The following is an 18497-nucleotide window of genomic DNA, read 5'->3' as shown; positions in this document are numbered from 1 at the left end:
TAGTACAGCACTACTCAAAGTACTTTTAACGTGGTCGGGGGTGAAGGGCTGGATTAAGGTGTGATGCGACCCGTGCCGAGAATCTGTCAGGCTTGGGGCCCTTCTAATAAATAACCAAGTCTCGAACGGAGCTTACGGATAACTGGCGCCCTCCGTAATAATTAGAATTACCCGTGTAGGTCGGAGCTATGCACGGGCGGACATCCTTTCTCCGACACTCGTGGGTCCATAATGCAGAGAGACTATAAAAAAATAAATAAAAAAAAGGAGATCGGTCCTCTTTCTAATAGACCGACTGTAAGAAACAGTTCCGCAACAAGAGCAACGGTCGCACCGAGCTCAAAGAAAACGCCATCCATCAGGTTTAATAAGTCGATCCAAACATATAGCGACAGCCTCAGCGAAAGCGAGGACAGCTGACACGCACTCAGAACTGGGCACAGGTCCAAGTACAAGTAGGGGGGCACTAGCCCGGCAGTAAACTGCGATTCAGCCCCCAAAAACGGTCCCGACTGGAAGCAATGCTACTGCTAGCTCCGGTACCGAAGGATGGCCGCTTGTGAGGGTGGTAGACCCAGCGAAAGCGAGCTACCAGGATCGCAGAAACGCAGCTAGGCTCCTAAGGAGGGTGCACGAAACTCACCCAAAGGAAGGAGAAATGTCACAGGAGTTGAAAGAGGCGATTGATAGAGCGAAAGCGATCATTCCTGATTTCAACCCCGACTTCAAACCAACACAATCGGCTCCAAAACGACAGCGGTCCTTGGAGGATAATAAGCCAAACGCAAAAAGGCACAAATCAATGGGCGTGACGCCCAGAAGATCATTAGCGGAGGTTGCAAACGACCGCCTTATCATAGGAGTTCTGGACGAGAACCACCCGGAAGGTATGATCCCCAAGGGCCAGTGGAAATGGATCGAGACTGAGCTAACGAAAGTGGCACTGAAGGTTATTCTGGAGAACCCCGGCCCCCCGCCTGCGTGCGAAGACTTAGGCTGGCACCAAGGCCAGATAAAAATTATAGCATGCGACGATGAGAGATCGGTTCAACTGTATAAAGAGGCCATCTCCAAAGTCGGCGAAGTGTACCCAAATGCCAAGCTAGTGGTCGTGGACAGGAAGGATATTCCGTCCAGGCCGTGAGCAAGGGTTTGGTTACCTTCAACCGTCGAAGACCCGGAAGAGAATTTGAAGCTCATTCGGGTCTGCAATCCGGACATCCCAACGCAGGAATGGAGGTATGTCAAAACTCTCACCAACAATAATAGCGCGGAAGAATCGAAAGAGCAGAAGCGCGCCACCATGCAGGCTCTCCTGCTCCTCACAGAGAACTCCATCGAACCATTAGCGAAATGCGATGGTAAACTGAGATACGGTTTTGTAAAGGTGAAGCTTCACATTTACAAAACCGACACAGATGCAATTGAGTTCCTTGCCACTAAGGAAGGTGAAAAGCACATGGGCGAACTAGAACCCATGAGCGAAACCGAGCCAATGAGTGAAGACGACCGGCCCGCCGAAGAAGAATACGCCTCTTCAGGCTCAGAAATGGGCTTAGGGAGGCTGTACTTCGAACGGGAGGGTAAGTACCACACACAACAGCGTAAGTATTCCGAAAGGGAACTTTTATGCGAAAGCAAAGAAGACCCAGACATAACGCTAACAGCTGATGCATCTTCTACAGATAAACCTTCATCACTGTAAAGAAGCCTGCCTTGCCCTCCTGGAGCGTCTGGCAGAAGATCAGCCAGATCTGAGGACATCAGGGTATAAAGTATACAAGACCAATGGTGAAGGTACTAAAAGAGCATGCATAATGGCAAAAGCACATCTTAATATATTTATGATTCAAAATTTCAGTAACGCAGATACTACGACGGTTAGCTGGGAAGTGAGCGGAAGCAACATCTGGCTAACCTCGTTCTATTTTGCCGGAGACGACACAGGTCCACTGCCGTCGCCGCTAATAAGAAGCCTTGTGGAAGACTGCAAAGCACACAACCGCAAACTAGCCCTAGGAGGTGATGCCAATGCCCACCATACCGTATGGGCAAGCTCGGATACAAACGAACGAGGTGAGTCTCTCTTTAATTATATTATATGTAGTAAGCTTTTAGTGTGTAACAAAGGCAACGAACCTACATTTATTACGCGCAATAGACAAGAAGTTCTTGATATTACGCTAGTTTGTCAAACCCTCTACGAAAAGATGATGCAGTGGAGGGTTCTGAATGAACACTCTTACTCCGATCATCGTTACATAGAAATAAAATTTGGGGGAAACAGCTCACGGGCCCCGCCCGCCAGCAGGAACTTGAAAAAGACCAACTGGCATATATATAAACGGGAACTTAAGGAAAGACTTCCAAATTCCCAAAATATTACTAATGAAGACAGAGAATCATTGAACGAACACGTACAAATCCTTACGGAGGTCTGTAGAACTGCGCTAAACAAGGCTTGCCCCTTAATTAAGTATAAGGGGAAGAAAAAGCCGCCCTGGTGGTCAGAAGACCTGTCTACACTAAGAAACGACAGCAGAAGACAGTTTAATAGAGCGAAAGCGACACGAGAGAGTAAAGACTGGGACTGCTACTACACTAAGCTAAAAATTAACAAAAAAGAAGTTAGGAAAGCGCAAAGGTCTGGTTGGAGAACGTTCTGTGGAGAAATCGACGGAACCACAGAGGCCTCCAGACTGCGTAAAATCCTTTCAAAAAAACACTATACCACCGGATACCTCCAAAAACCGGACAGGAGTTGGACTACTTCGAGTGACGAAACTCTGAAGTTGCTAGTGGACACACACTTTCCCAGCAACGAATCATCTAACGTGTTAAACAACAATGGTACAGAAAGACCAAACTCTTACATTGAAGAAATAATCACTGAAACTAGGATAACCTGGGCAGTGAACACGTTCAAACCATTTAAATCACCGGACCCAGATGGATTATTCCCGGCCCAAATACAACATTCACTCAACTACATCATGGAGTGGCTGACGGCCATATTTAAGGCTGCTCTGAAACTGAAAAGTGTCCCATCAGTATGGAAAGAGGTAAAAGTGGTCTTTATCCCTAAAGCGGGAAAAAGTTCACACACAACACCTAAGGATTTCAGGCCAATTAGTCTATTCTCCTTTCTGCTAAAAACATTAGAAAGAATTTAAAAGAGCATATTAAGGCTAACATCGGCCCTAATAAGCTCAGCATCTCACAACATGCTTACTGTAAAGGGAAATGAACTGAAACAGCACTTAACTCACTTGTTACAGAAATCGAGAAGTCAATGGATAATAAAGAATTCACACTGGTAACCTTTCTAGATATCGAGGGCGCATTCAACAACATCCTACCGGATACCATAATAAAGGCACTGACGGATTTCGGGATCTCTGGCGCTCTGGTTGAGTTCATCAAAAACATGCTCTTGAGCAGATTTGTGATCGCAACCCTAGGGGCCTCAGAGATCAAGAAAAAAGTTAGAAGAGGAACACCTCAAGGCGGTGTGCTGTCCCCTCTCCTATGGGTGCTGGCACTAAACTCATTGCTAAAGAGCCTAGAGGAGAGAGGACAACACGTCGTAGCATATGCGGACGATGTTGCAATGGTAGTAAGAGGGAAATTCCCCAATACACTTAGAGAAGTCATGCAAGATTTACTAAACATGGTTGAAAATTGGTCAAAAGCAAATGGGCTAAGAGTCAACCCCAATAAAACTGAACTCATCGTATTTACCAGGAAGCATAAAATTCTAAATATAGCTCCTCCGACCCTAGGTAGAACGGCACTGTCATTTAGTGATGAGGCCCGCTACTTAGGTCTAATACTAGACCGAAAGCTAACTTGGAAGGCAAATGTCGAAGATAGAGTAAAAAGGGCGACAATAGCACTATACTCTTGTAAACAGCTAATAGGACTAAGTTGGGGTCTCTCCCCATCTATCGTATACTGGCTTTACACGGCAATTGTCAGACCAATCCTAACATACGGCATACTAGTATGGTGGCCAGCTTTAGATAAATTGTACATCAAAAGAACCATGGTGCCATGTACAAAGAATGGCCAGTCTTTGCATCTGCGTGGCCCTCAGAACCACACCCACAGATGCACTAAATATTATGCTTAACATTTTACCAATAGAGCAGTACGGTAAGCAAACAGCTGCCGAAGCAACTCTCAGACTAAGAGAAATCGGTCTACTCAGAACGTAACAAAGAGGGCACTCCTCAATTTTAGAACAATTCCCCTGCATTCCCAGCACAACGGATTTCTGTAGGACCAAGGACATCAATTTCGATAAATCCTTTGTCACAGTATTTCCTTCCAAAGAGGAATGGGATAACGGGCTCATTGTTAAGATAAACGACTTAAACATCTACACAGATGGCTCAAAACTGGACAACCAAGTAGGTGGAGGGGTCTACTCCGACAAACTCGGAGTATGCCAATCATTTCGCTTACCTGATCATTGCAGTGTATTTCAGGCGGAAGTCACTGCCATAAAAGAGGGACTTAAAGAAATAAAAACGAGAGTATTATCCGCAAATGAAGTCTTCATTTACTCGGACAGTCAAGCAGCAATAAAAGCGCTGGAATCAAAAACACACTCGTCAAAAACAGTTCTAGAATGTTTTAAACTACTAGATGACGTATCTAAGTGCTACAAGGTGCACCTTATCTGGGTACCAGGCCACAGCAACATTGCAGGAAATTGTAAGGCGGATGAAATTGCAAGAACCGGTACAACGCTCGATCTCGAACCGGATAAGGCGCTGATACCCATGCCCATAGCCACTTGCAAATTATTTATAGACAGGGAAACCATCAAAAAGGTAAATACAATCTGGCAAAACCTCACAACATGCGAACTAAGCAGACAGACATGGCCGAACTGGAACAGCGGTCGATCGAAGATCTTGCTAAGATTCAACAGAGAATCTATAAGAAAAATGATAGGTATTTTAACTGGTCATTGTTTAATAGGCAGCCACGCTAGAAGGTTAGGACTCCATTACTTCGATTTCTGTAGAAGCTCTCTTAATACAGAAGAAGAGGAAACAGTCAGACACCTTTTATGTGAGTGTGAAAGCCTAGCTATGAGAAGGCTGCGCACTCTCGATACAGCATTTCTAACCGATGTAGCGGACATAGCCCATCTAAAACTAACGAAGCTCTGCTCGTTTATTAAAGCAACCGTATGGTTTGAAAAGGAACACGTAGAGTAAGGATAAGCTCCAGTGGTATCACAATGGACCTGCCGAAGGTCTAAGTGTGTCTTACGACAACCAATATTACAGTTGATACTTATATAATTATTTGTTGATCCTTTGTTGACTAAGATTGTAACGGGTGTGCCTGTAAGACCGTACTTTGTTTGAATGCAGGGCAGCCCGTTTATTCGCCTAAAAAAAGTACTTCCTCTTTCATTCTGTTCTTCGAGCTGAGATATAGTAGATTCTGCCTCTGTTTGATGCGTTTGATTGATCCTCTGCTGCTTATGTTGATTGAAGTTTTGTGATGATGGATTTCTTTCCCTTTTGAAAGGATTCTCGTATCCCTGTTGGTGTTGAGTAGGACGTAAACACTGCCTATAGTTGTCTATTTCCATAGGTATTGGTTTATTTATACGGTCGTGGTGCGGAGTAAAATTATTGCGTTCCACTTGTATCCCTGGATTATATCTGGGGCGTTCATTTCGTTGAGGGAAGCGTTATTCTCCTGAGTGACTTCTTGATTGTTGGACATACCTTGGCTGAGTTTCAAATTGTTGGTTAAGGTTGTCGTGGTAGATTGTGCTGGCAATAGCATATGCATGCTCTAAGTCCTTTGGGTTGTGGCTGTACAAGGTTCCACTTGTGTATCTGCTATTCAGTCCCATAATGAATGTTCGAACGGCTTCTTGGTTAGCATATGTCTTCATAGCTTCGCTGTTTTTTTCATGCGCCATTTCAATTTTTGAAAGCGCAAGATTAAGTGCTTTATTAATTTCGTTGATATCCCGATAAATTCTTTCTTCCTTGATTAACTTTTTTCATCTCGTCTAATAACACATACAAAGGTCTTTGGTCCGCAAATGTGTAGTCCAATCGATTTATAATCGAATAGAAGTTTAATTTCGTGTTATGATTGCTTAGTATGTCGGTTGCTGTTCCTATAATTTTCGTGCGGATGATGCCTACTGCGCTATAATACCTAGGATGTCCTGTGAACGCTTTTGTGTCATCCATAAACTTCCAGACTTGCGATCTCCATGAGCGATACAAGTTTTTATCCCCATCGAATTTGGGTACTATTTTGAACAGCTCCAAACCGATATCTTTGGCGTATGTTATTGTAAGAGGGATTTCTTCGTGTTGTGTAATAGTGCTGATATTGTGGAAGGCTGTTTGGTTTTCCTTTACAATAGTAAGCTCATGTTGTAGGTTAGTTACTTGTAAAATTTGTTGTTGGAACTGTTGTGTTTGTGCATCAATTTGTGCTCTTAACTGTGCTGATTCGGCCATATTTCTTGTGTTGTCGCTTCTTTGGCGTCTTAGAAAGGAGGATTCGGATTTCCTGGCACGTCGTTTGGAAGAATAGCCAGATAGGAATGCTTTTATTCCGCCCTGATCCAGTTTGTTCTGTTTCTGTCACGACAACTTCTTCGGAAGTTGTTAATTTTTTTCCCCTTTTCCAGGAACCGTTTTTTTTTTATTTAGTGTTTCGTTTTTTCAGAAACTGGTTTTTTGTCTTTCTCCAAGACCGTGGATTTTTTATTTTCCTATAGTTCGAGGATTTTAGCATTTAGGTGACAAAACGTATTGTCATCCCAGTTGAGCCCCAGTTATTCTGTTTGAATAGAATAGAGTAAAGAAATATGCTGCACAGTCAGGTGCTTTCTTTATTAATAGAAATTCAATACTGCTCTACATTTTGTATACTTAGGGCTATTTATATTTGCAGTGGAAAATTATATATATTATTATCATTCCTTATACATTGCTTATGTTATTTACTAATACTTATCTATTGTTAAGGTTGTTCATCAGTCCTTATGCATTGCTTATGTTATTTACAAATACTTATATATTGTTTGTTTGTGGAAAATTCCGTTTCGGTTGCTGCCTGATACGGTTTGTATCGATAATGCATTCGCTGCATGTTATAACGTGTTATGTGACGACGTCAGCAGTGGCGTAGTAAACATTCCTTAACTCGCGCGTATACACAGTCTCCAAAATTATGGAATGCTCAAAGCTTACTCCATTTCTTCCACCGACATAAATATAACGTTTATGGAAGTAAAGGACAGTTAGATCTACAGTTAAATTTTTTTACAGTGAGCATTTGCAGTTTGGGGTCTCCCCTTCACTGCAAAATTAATTCGAGAAAGTCTTCAACTCTGCAGTAAATTAGAAAATCATTTTCTTAATAATGACCTCTATTCTGAACGAGTCTTTATCGTGAGCTACATAAAAAATAGGTAGAATCATAATCGCAAAAGTTAATTACTGATTACGGTGTCAATGAAAAAAGAGGTACACAAAAGGGAATAAAGTTTATGAAAATCCATCGGTTTTACCGGACATATCTATTGGAGAAACAGTCTCTTCTGATGATAAAGGTGAAAGTGAACCACTTCGGAAACAGTGCAAACCATTATCATATACCGGTAATGATTAAAAAAAAATACGTGTCTAATGGTTAGACGCGATAGAAGTGAAACCTTCCGTAAAACAAACTGAGAGAGAATGAGACGAAAGCAGCATTAGGAGCGGGATAATTATAGGTTCATTATAATATTGCTATAAAGTTCATATTTTATTTTCTTCATTTTATTATTATTCATCCTCAATGTTTTCAATTTCAACAAATGATACGAGTGGCTTATGATAGATAAAATATGATACAAATGCTTTGGTTTCGATGTTGTCAAAAAAAAAATACCCAAACGGACCGAAGAAACAGACTTACAAATTTCTTCCATTTTCGTCTACTTGTATTCATATAAAAATTTATGTCTCTTCCCACCAAAGCTAAATGTATATTTCTTCTTGTATTTATTTAAGGCCGAAATCCCGGCGGTACTGCAATACCGGGCCAACCCGTGGCAGAGGTGAAGCAAGCCCCTAAAACACTCCGCCCATTTCCAAAAATTAGTTTAACACTTTGATCTTAGCCATAAGGCCGAGAAGCGATAACCATACACAACCAACAAACTACCTTGTCATTACATTTTCTAATAAACCTTTTGAGAATTACAAGCTCACAAAAATTAATGTACGAAATATTTAAACCGATTCACTTAAACACGGCGAGCTGTTTGATTTCATGTTCGTGCCTGTGTATGTGCATTTGTGCGTTCATATCGCCACAGTTCATGACTACCAGCCTTGGCTGAGCACAGTAAGAAAATGTATTCGAGCGTATATATGTATGTATGTACGTTAGTGTGTTTGTACGATTGTGCTCTGCGTTCAGCTTTGTGTCGATTTTACTGTGCGCTGCGCAGGTTGGGGTATTCTTGCAGAATTTAAAGATGATTCACACACTGTCGACCGACTGGGTACAGTTGTCACAAGTGATGATATGTATAATTTTTATATGAAAAATCAAGGCGAATCTTTTGAAGGTGGTAGCAATAACACAGCTGATTTGTTATTTTTTTCTTCCGCCGTGTACATTTGGATGTCAACACAAAATTGAATTCCGAAACGTTTTACTTAGCTTAGTGTATGAATTCACCTTGGAAAATATTCAATTTTCTTCTATAATCAATTTTAATAAAAAAAAACTGTTTTCAATAAATAATCAGAAATGTCCTACAATGCAAATTTCAAAAAAAAAAAAAAAATTCCATTTCCATCTACATGTATTCATATAAAAATTTATGGCTCTTCCCACCAAAGCTAAATGTATTAGTATATTTCTTCTTGTATTTATTCAAGGCCGAAATCCCGGCGGTACTGCAATACCGGGTCAACCCGTGGCAGAGGCGGAGCAAGCCCCTAAAACACTCCGCCCATTTCCAAAAATCAGTTTAACATTTGTTGTCCTCCGACGGAGGATCTATCAGATGTTAAGCTGATAAGAACAGATACCACACTACCTACTTCAATAGATTTTCTAATAAACCTTTTGAGAATTACACGCTCACAAAAATTATTTATATCAACATATAATATAACGCTTCGTAACTAAATAACTTTTAGGCCAGCGACGACAGCATGGCGCGGTAGCCGAGCGACTAGCAATGTGAGCTTCCGATCCAAAATCCTTGGTTCGAATCACAAGAAAAAATAAAAGTTATTTTTATTTAGTTCGTCGCTACGTTTATATCAACATATAATATAACGCTTCGTAGCCAAGTTGGTCGCTTTTTCGTTTCACTTTTCCTCAAATCACTCCCAACGATTCTAAAGAAGTTTTCACTTCAAAATGCAAAGCTTTTCAATAAAATAAAGTGAATTCAGTTTGAATGAAAGTTTATTCGAAGTTATTTATCAAGCAGCCTATTTATTTTGGTTTTGTGCGATTATAGGAAATTACGGAACGTATCCCTACCTTTTCAAGGCATGTGATGTATTTTTGAATGCGAATTTTTTATATTCTGTATCTACCGCATAAAACGAGACTTAAATTAAAATTTTAAGTCCAAATAAAACAACAACTTTTCAAATTGTCAATGGTCAAAGGAAAGCATCAAAGTGATAATTGCAAAGCAAAGATAACAGTAAATCAAAGTTAGTCCCGCAACACATTTTAAAAAAATTGGAAAAGCAAAATTTAAAAGCAGTTTATTGACAGTGTATTTTTCCAAAGAATTTGATGGTTTTTTTTTAATTTCCTTGAAATGCTGTGAATAAATATGAAGCAGTAAAAACAGAAGTCAAAGATAAATAAAAAGTGCTATTTTGGCCAATGAAGTCGAAAAATTTAATTTATTTTCTATGCCAAAACTCATTCTTGACACACTGTATATATAAATATAGGGTGGGCCATGTAAAATTTGCTTTTTGAATCGGCTATAAAAAAAAACTAATCAATATTTTTTCAAACTTTTTTTTTTTATTTTGAAGATTAAACATTGTCATTTATGAATGAAAAATAGTATCGATCAAATGACTGCCACGACTGGCTGTACAGTAGGTCATTCGATCAACCCAATTTTTAAGCACATTTTCGATTGTTTGGGCTCCAATTTCATGAATGGCAACTTCGATTTCGTGTTTTAAAGCATCAATCGTCTCTGGATGGTTCGCATAGCATTTGTCCTTAACGGCTCCCCACAAAAAATAGTTCAACGGGCTTAAATCACAGCTCCGAGGCGCCCAATTGATATCGGAATTTCGGCTGATTATTCGGTTTTCAAAAACGGTAGCCAAAAGTTCGAGTGTAACTTTGGCAGTGTGACAAGTTGCACCGTTCTGTTGAAACCAAATGTCGTTCATGTCATCCTCTTCAATTTTTGGAAACAACTCGTTCAGCATGTCACGGTAACGCTCGCCATTTACTGTAACCGCGGTTCCTCGCTTATTTTCGAAAAAAAAATGGCTCGATGATGCCGCCAAACCAAAAACCGCACCAAACAATGACTCGTTGTGGATGCATTTGCTTCTCTACAGTAACGTGTGGATTTTCTGAGCCACAAATCCGACAATTTTTCTAATTGACGTAGCCACGGATTTGAAAATCAGAAAAGAAGAAGAAGACCCCCCGCTTTGGAAATAGGTTTTCAATATTTCCCAAAGTCGACCAGTTTTATTCACCAGCTCCCTGCTATAGGCACGTCTTCTTATGTCTTTATCTGTGCCGCGTTTCGTTTCTTTGACCACAATTACTTCTTGCGTCCAGGATCCTCTCCTTTTGACATATGGAGGTTTTATATCATTAATATTCTCCATTGCTCCGCTTTTTGGAGTAAAAGGAACATCGGAAGAAAGCGGTTTCAATTTTTTCGTGAGTGCCATTCGTCAGTCAAACAGTTAGTACCTCCTTGGTTGGTTGGTTGGTTGGTTTAAGGGTGACCCCGCATCGGAGTGCCACATAGACCGCAAGTTGGGTCCGTTGTGTTGCCCTAGAGCTCATTATGTTATATGATTTCCCCACCTAACCGAGATTTTTATTGTAGATTTTGGTCAAAGATATTAATTCGTTTCGAGAATTTGATGAGAGATTCGATTTTCAGGTTCGAGAGTACTGAAAGATTGTCAATTGTTGGAGAGCCTAGAAGAGCGAGTCGACTTCGGGCTAGACCGGGACAACTGCACAGCAAATGTCTGCTCGATACTTCCTCATCTTCGTCCTCGCAGTATCTGCACAGGTCGTTTTGAGGAACCCCGAGACGACGTGCGTGAGTGCCCAAAAGGCAGTGGCCGGTGATAAGAGATATTATATGCCTTAGTTCGTGTTTCGAAAGACTTATAAGGGATTGTAGGTGGCCAGATTTGTCTGGTCGTAACGCAAGTAGTTTCCACTCGCCACCTCCGATCAGAAATGCTGTGAAATTCTCGATCGATGATCATTTTACATGTTGAGAGCGGAATGTGGATTGTGGGTAAGTTAGTAGCATTTGATTGCGCAGCTCCAGCTCTTGCGAGCTCATCAGCTTTGCAGTTACCTTCGAATCCACTGTGACCCGGTATCCAGATAACTTGGACAGAATTCTGAACACTTATCTCGTTAAGAGATAAGAGACAGGATCGAACCACATCTGAGTGGGTATAAGAGGAGCTGAGTGCTCGAACGGCCGCTTGACTGTCGATGAAAAAGCGGATATCTTCTAGTGATATTCTATTTTCTAAGAGAGTTTTCGCAGCATACCAGATAGCGCATACTTCCGCTTGGAATACGCTACAGTAGTCGGGTAATCTAAATGATAGATTGATGTGAGGGGAATTGGAAAAGATTCCAAATCCCACTTTGCCGTCTTGTTTTGAACCATCTGTATATATAGTCAGAGGGCCATCGATTTCGGTAAGATTTGTCTTCCATTCTTCCCTAGTTGGGAGTGAACAGGAGAATAGCAAGGGTGGTGATGGAAGACTTACATGATAGTCTATGTCGGAAGAGATAACAGTGTTCCTGTTCAGTATGGCCGAATGGCCAAGATACTTATTCCATTTCGATATAGCATTCATGCGTGTCGCTGCTTTCGCTGCAATCGCTTTGCCAGCCAGATCGATAGGGAACAAGTGAAGCAACTTATTTAGAGCCTTAGTAGGTGTTGTACTTAAGCATCCTGTTATCAGGAGGCAGGCTGTTCTTTGGACTCGATCAATTGTGGCTACTCTACACCGTTTTTCGAGTGCTGTCCACCATACAACCACACCGTAGAAGAGTATCGGTTTGATGATCGAGGTATATATCCAATAAATGATCCGAGGTGAAAACCCCCAGGTTTTGCCTATAGCTTTCTTACAAGTATAGAGAGCTATGAAAGCTTTTTTACATCTGTTTTCGATGTTCAATTTCCAACTTAACTTCCTATCAAGAATAACTCCTAGATATTTAGCTGAATCAGATAGGAGCAGTGATTCCCCTTTTAAGGTTATTGTTTGCAGTGGAGGAGATTGTTGTTTCCTATTGAAGAGAACAAGATCTGTCTTTGCTGGATTCGCATTTAGTCCGCATTCGGTGCACCATTTTGACAGAATATTGATTGAGCGTTGCATGAGCTCAGTGAGGGTATTCAGGTGTTTGTCTGACACGCAGAGAGCAATATCATCTGCATAGGCTACAACTTTGCAGCCTGCTTTTTCGAGATTTCGAAGCAAACTGTTTACAGCGCGATTCCAGAGAAGGGGTGAAAGTACTCCGCCTTGAGGAGTGCCTTTGACGGCGTACATTCTTATGCGGCTTAACCCAAGCTCAGAAGTGATTATTCTATTTAGGAGCATTTGTTCGATCATCCTTCGGATGGAGTAATTAATACCCAATTTGGCAATTTCAGACAAAATAGCGTTGGGATCAATATTATTAAAAGCACCTTCTATGTCGATAAATGCGACAAGAGGGTACTCTTTATTGTGAAGGGAAGTTTCCACTGTTTGCACCAGTGAATGAAGCGCCGTTTCAGTCGATTTCCCTTTAGTGTAGGCATGTTGTGCCTCAGAGATCAACTTAGTATCAAGTTGGGTTTTGATTTGCTCATCTAAGACTTTTTCAAAAGCCTTTAAGCAAAAAGAGGTTAGGCTAATGGGCCTGAAGTCGTTTGGTTTGCAGTGTGAAGGCTTCCCCGTTTTCGGAATGAATACTACCTTCGATTTCTTCCAAATTGTCGGAAGGTAAGAGAGATTTAAACACTTGTTAAAGATCCTTGTTAATCAAGGCAGTAGAATTTCCAGTCCTTCTTGAAGTTCTGCTGGAATGATGTTGTCAGGACCTGGTGATTTAAATTTTTTAAAGCTTAGTATTGCTGTAGAGATGCTATTAGAGCTGATTAGATCTGATCTATTCCCATAATTACTTTGAAAAGTGCTGGGAAGTGCAGGTAAGTTGGCAACACAGCCTAGAAAGTGAGATTCTAGAAGTATTCTAAGAGTGTGGTCAGTTGAAGTAGTCCAAGTTCCATCTTGAGTCATGATAAAACTGGGAGAGACTGGGTTTGATGCAAGAATCTTGCGTAGTCTGCTTACTTCTGAAGTGTTCTCTAATTCTTGAGTGTATGATCGCCAGGATGTGCGTTTTGCACTTCTGACAGCTTTCTTAAAGTCTTTGAGACATTGTCGATATTCTTCCCATTCGTCTGTTATTTTAGATTGGTTAAAGAGTTTCCGAGTTCGATTGCGAAGTTCTGAGATTTCTGGAGTCCACCAAAAAGGTTTATGCTTACCTCCTGTTTTTGTCAGGGGACAAGATTGTCGTGCTGCGCTTTGACACGTCTTCGTTATCATGTTGACAGCGTTTTCGATATCGTTTTTATTTGCCATTTCAAACTGCCTGATATCAGGAAGTCCATTGGCAAGATGTTCTTTATATTTGATCCAATTCATACGTTTTTTGTTAAGGTACTTCATGGGTTTTGCCGTTTCGGCTTTTAAAGTGGATGTTATATATTGGTGGTCGGAAAAAGAGTGCTGTTTATCAACGCTCCAGTCCTGCACCAGTTGTGTACATGATTCGCTAGCAAGAGTAATATCGAGTACCTCTCTTTTAGATGAGTTAAGAAACGTGGGGACATCACCTCTATTACATATATCAAGCTTATTCGCTAGAATATAATCAAAAAGTTGCTCACCTCGTGTGTTGTTGTTTGTACTACCCCAAACAATATGATGTGCATTAGCGTCTGCTCCAATAATGACGCGTTTCTGGTTCAGATGGGCCGTATTGACGAGCCTTCTCACTGCTTCAGGAGGAGGCGCCTCCGCTGCGTCGTAAGGCATGTAAGCCGACACAATCCAAATCGGGCCGTGGACAGCTTCAACCTCTATGGCAGTGGTGTCAGCATTGCTAAAGGGAAGAAGAAAAGCATTAATATGTTTTCGAATGAGAATACAAGAGCGCGATCTAACGTTAGCCTCACCTTGAAACAAGGTGTAGTGCCTATCTTTCAGGCCGCATATCTTGTCGTTTGATATCCAAGGTTCTTGGATGAGAATGATTTCTTCTCTGAGGTCAGAGAGACGAAGAATGAGGGCTGCCGAGGCAGCCTTAGAGTGGTGCAGATTAATCTGCAGCACTTTTAGACGAACATTCAATGACTGTGGCGTTCGCGTCATCACCGCTATCTAAAAATTTATCCTCGTCCTCGAGTTGAATGTTAAATAAGTGTCCCACAAGTTCGCTGTTCGATTCCGAGTCGGACTCAATCGTCGAAGCTTGTGAGAGTGGCTTATCGACATCCATCTTGGGGGCCGCCGTACTCTCTTCGCTTTGTGCGGGGAGATTTTTCGGCTGATAGGTCCAGATGGTAGTGGTGATGAACCCGAACGCCACAATCCCGTTGCGGTCGTCCAGTGCTTTAACGCTTTCCTGGTCCAGGAGCAGCGTGACATGTCTGGAGTTTCCTGAAGGCTCTTCCACCTTAACTACCCTCCAGTTTTCGGTGGGTAGGTTCGGGTTTCCGATTTTCAGTAGCTCCAGAATGGTTTCCGGATCGGATGGCTCTAGAGGTATTCTTGCTCTGCCGCGTGGTTGGTTTGGTATTTCGCTCTTATTGACGAGCTTGAGATTCGCCCCGGGCCATACCTCGCCGAGTCGGTCGAGGGCCATGCCGTACAGGTTGACAGAACGTTGATCCGAGCACGCGATCAACTTGACCCTTGCCTGGAACCATCCCGCGTCAGAGCAGAAAGGAGGGGTCCTGGGTTCTGCTTCAGAACGTCCAGGTAGCCCAACTGAAGTTTTCTCTCCACAATCTTCCAGTTTGATGGAGAGATGAAACCGTCAGGGTGGCTCTTTTCCACCACCGCCATGACCAGACTATCTCTGGCAACTTCGCAGAACTTGCGTAATTTGACCTCAGAGGAAGTTGTATGCTTCTTGGGGTCGTTGGAACTAGGAGGATCCTCTGAAGACCGCTGCCGCTTAGCTGCACTCGGTTTCTCTCTGGACGCCTCATACTTCCGAAGGAACTCTCGGGCCCAATCGAGAGTTGACTTTTGTTGGTCGGACAGCTCCTCCTCAGGGGTTTTGCCCAGCTTTTCCATAAGGAAAATGGCGCGTCTTCGATCTCTGTATCGACGGAGATGAGGAGGGATGGGTTTTCTGGAGACTTCTGTCCGACTTATTTTCACAGTTTCTGGCAAAACAGATTTGGTGATCAATTGGTTCTCCGCAACCGAGTCGGTTTTGGAGGAAGAAGCCACAAGGGAGTGCGGTGGTATCTCTTTGACGGTTTTGCTCTTAGCGAGCACTTTCGACACCGAAGGGGTGGTTTTTGACTCCGCCATAAGTTTGGTGGAGCCAAGAGGTCTTTCGCGTCGGGAAGGAATTTGTTGTTTTTGTTTTGTTTTTTGTTTGTTGTTTGATTCATTTTTTTGCGGTGCGGTCACTCAGCTGACGTGTCAGCAGTCGTGACCTGGGATTTATGTAGGGAAATAATGGGGTTCGCCACGCCAGAGCCCTATGCCGTGGTAAGTCGAATTGAAACTGGGGTGCGACAGGTGCCCCAGAGTCCGCATACTAGCGACTTAGCTCACCCTAAGCCATGCATCCCTCGGCGTGTGCTGTTCCACCTTGGACTGGTAGCCTTTGATATAAGGAAGTGGCCTTCTCCCCGTGAGTCCATGTTTATTCCATTCGTATTAGCAGAGACATGACTTACTAATACGAGTAGCTTCTCGCCTTCCACCGAAGTGGATATGGGTCACTGCCAGCAATTATGGCAGTTACGGCACGCGTGCAGTAACACTGCACAGCATGCTGTTCCCCCTACCATAGTTGTTGGTTGATGAGAACTAGGCTGGTTCGCGAGTAGGCTTTTACCAAGGCTATGACCTACTTAACCACAGAAGATAACTGTGGCGTACCCTATCCACCACCTGGGACGCGCCGCAATAGGTGCCTAACCAAAGGGAGTACCTCCATACTCAAGATTTCCTACTCTTCAGCCCCACTACGCATATCGGAGCTACTGCATTGTTTTTGCTGCATATGTCTTAACAGCATTCCAATTATTATTCTATACACACTTGCCTGGTATCAGATTGTTCACCTGCAACAAGTGTCCAGGTAGCACCTCCAGTGTTGGACGCTCGTCACGAAAACGATCACATTGGAAAATAACATGGTCTCCATCTTTTATCGTGTTGGAGCAGTGCGGGCAGTAGGAGTTGTCTGCCAGCTTAAAACGGAGGAGATACAAATCAACGTCACCGTAATTCCTGGGGATCCACGGCGCGATTTCAGGTGTAAGCCTATAGGTCCAACGCCCGTCGACTGATAGATCTCATCTATGCTGCCATTCTTCTAAGGATTGGAGACATTCTGTAGCTATTTTCTTTTTTGGTTGGTTTGGTCTCTACCTGTCATAGAGGTGACGCATTACTGGCGCATGCATATCCATAGGGAGTTTTCCGACGATAATGCAAATGGCGTCTTTGACTCTTAGTGCGTTCCGACGTAACACCTGTGCTACATAGGTCCCGCCTGAATGGGAGTAGAATTGTTTGCGAATAATAGAATCTACCACCCTTGATATGAGGCGTTTTCTTGCACCTTGTGCACCGCCGATATTTGGCAGAGTTCTTGTGAGCGCTCCGTTGACTCCGGCCCCCAGTAGTTAGATATTGCTTAAAGCTGAGTCATGTGTTAATCAAGACACTGACAATTGTAGCCTGAGCACCCCATCGTATACATAATTTCACAGTTATTTTAAGTTTTTAATCCGTCGTATGTATCCTACTTCAGGAACATGAAGGGACTGCAGTATGTTGGACCACCTCGCCGAGTTCAATACATTTTTGATATCTAGTGTGATGACTGCACAAACTCCATTGGGATGCGTCCTCCACTGATGGCTTCGTGTGCAAAGTTGTCGGCAATATGATCGCTTCTAATGTGGATCTAGCCCGTCGAAAGCCATATTATTTGTCAGACAAGCCAGTTGGACATTACAAGTATTCTTGCAGTCAGTTGCATATAATGCGCTCGAACACCTTGCTTACTGTGTCGAGCATACAGAGGGGCCTGTTTTCTGAGGGTTGGTCTGGCTGTTTCCCTGGCTGGAGTAACAGGACTAGCCTTTGCAGTTTCTATCCACTGGGGAAAGCTCCTTCTTTGAGACAGGTTCCATACATTTTCGTAAACGTATCAAGCTTTGCTATACTGCTGCCTTAAAGGTGATATTGGGCGCGCCATCGAGTTCAGAGGCTGTTATGTTTTTTATGGGACTTATGGTGTTTAAAACTCCTTCTGGTGAAACTGGGGGTACTACATCGATGGTATTCCACATACTGTGCTGATCGTTGAATTCTTGCTTTTGGGGTAAGCAACGAGTGGCAAGTCGGTTGCGGTGAACGCGAGAGTCTAATCTTTTGCATGAGAGTTCTATTGGCTAGGCCCCTTGAATCACTGTCTCCGTCTCACATTGTCTTAAGCAGCAATTGCTGCTTTGTTGAGTTGGCTTTTTCAGCTCGTACTTCCGTTCTCGGTATTTGGCGTATAGCTCTCCGCATTATGGACGTTTCCACGCTTTTTGCCCTTTTCTTCGCGCTTTTACACAAGCCAGCCTTCCACATATTGACTATGTCCGTTTTCACCAATAGGCGGGGTTTGGATTGTCACATCGGCAATTTGTTTGGCTATCTGTTCCGCCATATCTTCGGAAACGTGAACATTATTCGATATCGCGTGAAAGCTCCCGGTGTTTAAGGCAGTCCTTTTCCATTTCTTCTAAGGTTCTCTTGGTTGTTGCAGTCGTGCAAAATTCATTTCTATTATTAAAGCCATGTATCGTTTCGAGTGTATATGCTTTCAGCCACACTCCATTTTGTGTGGTTCGCTGTGATGTAAACATGTTCCACTTGGTCCGATGGCAACTTCAACAAGGCTCTTGTCCAATACTG

General features: G+C 42.7%; 2 pseudogenes; both read right to left on the bottom strand.

Annotated features, from left to right (window-relative positions):
• Nucleotides 1-8045: 8045 nt before the first annotated feature.
• On the bottom strand, nucleotides 8046-8184 carry LOC129250962 (U2 spliceosomal RNA; annotated as a pseudogene).
• Nucleotides 8185-8924: 740 nt separating this feature from the next.
• On the bottom strand, nucleotides 8925-9110 carry LOC129251108 (U2 spliceosomal RNA; annotated as a pseudogene).
• Between the last annotated feature and the right edge of the window lie 9387 nt (nucleotides 9111-18497).

The sequence above is a fragment of the Anastrepha obliqua genome, chromosome 6 (genome assembly GCF_027943255.1).
Source record: "Anastrepha obliqua isolate idAnaObli1 chromosome 6, idAnaObli1_1.0, whole genome shotgun sequence".
Lineage (NCBI taxonomy): Eukaryota > Metazoa > Arthropoda > Insecta > Diptera > Tephritidae > Anastrepha > Anastrepha obliqua.
This window is presented reverse-complemented; position numbering and strand designations above follow the sequence as displayed.